The sequence below is a fragment of the Nanorana parkeri genome, unplaced genomic scaffold, assembly GCF_000935625.1.
Source record: "Nanorana parkeri isolate BGI_ZX_2015 unplaced genomic scaffold, ASM93562v1 scaffold862, whole genome shotgun sequence".
Taxonomy (NCBI): domain Eukaryota; kingdom Metazoa; phylum Chordata; class Amphibia; order Anura; family Dicroglossidae; genus Nanorana; species Nanorana parkeri.
The window spans coordinates 99,284-103,121 of NW_017307130.1; the positions used below are offsets into that span (position 1 = coordinate 99,284).

Genomic DNA, 3,838 nt, shown 5'->3' on the forward strand with positions numbered 1-3,838 from the left:
TCTGGCACTACTGGACGCAGAAGTAGCCACACTTACAGCAGCCATAGCTTTTGAATAGAGCAACCACTGGGGTTGCCAGCTGCCAGACAGTGAAGTAAAACTAATCTTGATTTACAGGCTGGTGCTTGGTTAATTATTTTTATAGTAATAACAGGGTCGCTTTAGAGTTATGTGTGTTTTAAAGATAGAAAAAGCGCAAAATACATACAACTATGTAGGTGCCATTTAAACAGTGCTATTACATACACATCTCATTCTCAGTCCAATGCATTTTTCTTCATTAATGGTAGCCAGAAGCACAAGCCATCACATTTTTGAGTGAAATATTGAACGTTGTGTTCTTTCCTCAGAGACATGTAGATTTTCTCATGAATGTGCTTTACTTGCCGTTTACTTTGAACACTTTTTATAAGGCATCAAAATTTTCTTGAGAATTTTAATTAATTAAGGCACGTGGGATATCAATTAATTTAATATTATCTTGGAAGATGTTGGCTTAAATTGATGACACTTTAATTCATTGTTGCGGTTGCACAAAATGCTTTGCTTTGCACTGATGCTTGGAGAAGGGTTAAAGAGGGTAATTATAAGATATCTGTTTTCACCAAACCCCACAGCGCCTGTTTATTGACAGGGAAAGAATTTAAATCATGAAACCATGATCAGGAAACCAGTGAAGCTGGACAATATGACATTAATTACTGCTGCCTTAAAATATTAACGCTACCTTTGGGCTTTCACAGTGTAATTAGCATAGAGCAAACATTTAATTCACATGCTAAATAGGAAGAACATACACATTTCCAACCCCTGGAGTGGTCAATGATCTAGCCTGACAGAGAAAAAAAATCCTTCTTTATTTCATCTAGGCTTTTATTTCCACTGTACGTAAATCTGTCTTAAAGTTTTAATAAGCATTGTAAAGCTTCACAGGCATCCTAGTGAGTGATTCTTGTTTGAACAACCTCATTTACAGACATCTTGTATTCTGTTCTGCAAATCCAGAGAGATTTAGGCATTTATAATCCTTATTTTAGGACTGCAAAGCTTTAAAATGCAGAAAATTCTTTTGACAGTGCAATTGCTAATGTAGATTTAAGTCCTTGAATCCCCTCTCTGAATTCTTTCTATTTGTTGTAATAAGTAATTTTTGTGGTCATATTGCTTGTGGCCTTCCCTGCGTGTGCACTGGTCAGGCTATAAATTGAGGCGAGCAGTAACATCTTTGATTTGTTATAGAACCTGGAGGATTCCACTTTCCATTTTCTTACTATCATTATTTAAATGCTCCCTATTCTGTTCTGGTGTTCTCAGCCGTTTGATAGGCGGCATTTATCCAGGTCATTTCTTGTAAGTGCAAATTACAAAGTGTGCACAATATCTTTGGTAAATGTGCTTCATTTTACTACTTGCTTGTATGCCTTAAGAATGGGGAAAAGTAATTCTGAATGATAATGCCTTTTCTAATTCTGAGTTTTGTAACATCCGTTTTCATTGTAATTGAATCTTGTGGGTTATTAGTCCCACCATTTTTTTCCACAGGCAAAGTTTCTTGAAAGTAATTATGCAAAGTCTTGTAAAATAGTCACAAGGATATATCTTCTCTCAATGTCTGGACTGCAATACTTGCTTTATAACTTGCTTTTAAGTTAACCTTTTGGTTTCTCCATGCAGGAGAAAACAGGTTTGCTTTAATGCTGGGCTCAGTAGCTGCCTATACTTACCTAACTTTCCCTCCTCCTCCTGTTGTATCATTCAGCCAAGGAAGTGAAGTATCATGCCCAGCATGGAGCATGTAACTCATTCCCTCATGACAGCACTGGTGCCTGGTTAATGGCCACTCAGGCACACAGTGCTTGCACAATGATGATAGGGAGGACTCCGAGGTCATCTGTAAGCTCCACTTTGTGATTTGTAGCATACACAGGGCTTCTCGTCCGGGGATTAAACAGAGTGGTGTGAGACTGAAAGAGATACACGTGTAAACAGCTGTACCTGCAAATGATTCCTCTGGCTACACAAATCTACAGTCTAGTACCTTCACAGAACTGCAATCATATATTTAAAAATCGGAGTGTGGTTTTATAAGAGACAATTCTATCATTTTGCCACATAGATCGCTGGTTTGGCCTCATCTGGAGTATGCAGTCCAGTTTTGGTCACCATTCCACAGAAAGGATGTCCTTGAGCTGGAAAGAGTCCAGAGAAGGGCAACCAAACTAATTAAGGGGATGGAGGACCAAAGCTTATGAGACTAGGTTACTAAACTTAAACTTGTTCACGCTGGAAGTGAGGAGATTAAGGGGGGATATGATTTTGATGTACAAAATGTTCAATGGTGATAGCAACATCAGCAATAAACTTTTTACGTACACTCCATAACAAAGACTAGAGGCCACCACCTAAAATTGGTAGAGAAAAGATTTCAGCACAAGGGGCGTAGGGGGTTCTTCTCAGTTAGAGCGGTTAGGGTCTGGAACTCTCTGCCGTAAGCAGTGATTTCAGCTGAGAGTATTGAATCATTCAAAAAGCATTTAGACAATTTCCTCAGAGACCGTAACATACAGGGGTACAGATACAGTTAAGAACAGGGTCATACAGGGACTCGTACACATGCAGAATCAAATGCATACACACAATAGGTTGAACTTGATGGACCTGTGTCTTTATTCAACCTCAAATACTATGTGACTATAATGCAGAGTTGTATAACTTAATAAATGCAACCAAGTATTTTTACTTGCTGTTGAATGGGAGTCCAACTACTTTAAACTGTAATACATAACCCAAGACCATCTCCACACTATCTTCATTAATTTATTTATTTTGCTATGAAAGGCTTGTATATGCTTGAAAACCACTAAATACCCCAAATTATGAATAGTTGATACATTAAAAACCTTGTACAGCTCATAACTAGAAAGCCGAGTTCACATATTGTGTTAAATACCAGAGGTAACTAGAATGTGCTTAAAAACATACATTTCTAAAGTTCTTTCTAGTCTTATTAGTATTTAAACCTCCAACAGCAGTATAAAACCATCATACGCAGGCAGCAGGCTGCAGAGAGGATTGCTGATATCGGAGTGTGAGCATTGGTCTCTCTGCAGTACCCACATGACCCCCCACCCGCCTGCTAAGACATAACAAGAGTTGTACCATAAGCAGTGAGGGTAAGCTTTACTGATTGCACAGCTCTGTGACTCAGTAGAGGTTACAAGACCACTACCGAGAGACTGCTGCTTACACACATAGCAGCAGTGCTCTTTGCTGCCCAAGTCTGATGGTTTTATACCTACTGTTGAAGATGAAAACATTAACAACAGTAAGAAGTTTAACAATGAATGTTTTCCTGCGTGCTATAGTTCTCTCTGGCCTTAAACCTTAATGGACAGTCTTAAAGGGTATTTCCACTTTTGCAGCCAAATATGAGAAGCCCCCTCTATATTTTTGTGTTCCAATTCACACAATACCAAAAAAAAAAATATTTCTTACCTTTTTAGCTGTTTCTATGGTGCGGTATTGTACATAGGACTGTACAGGCAGCTTCTAGTGGTTAGAATGCCTGTTATAGATACCTGTGAGCTGATCAGGAGCTGACATGAACAGTTTCTTTTTTTTCTTTTTTTTTATGTAATTGACATACAATGTCTTGAGGTATTAATCATAAGTTTTAACCCTTTGTTGGGACTTGCTCAAGTGATAATTAAATCTGCCAGCACAGTGGAGACAGGGTTAATTATTTGAAACAAAACACCCCTCAGAAAGTGAGGACTAAGCAGGATTTTTCAGTCCTGAAGTTTGCAGAAAAAAAGGTAAGCTGCAATTTAAAAAATAC

At 38.3% G+C, this 3,838-nt stretch overlaps 1 protein-coding gene across 2 annotated transcripts in view; it reads left to right on the forward strand.

Moving 5' to 3' along the window:
* Positions 1–3,838, forward strand: part of LOC108794522 (protein diaphanous homolog 3-like) — a 137,481-nt gene that overhangs the window by 56,465 nt on the left and 77,178 nt on the right. The window lies entirely within an intron of this gene.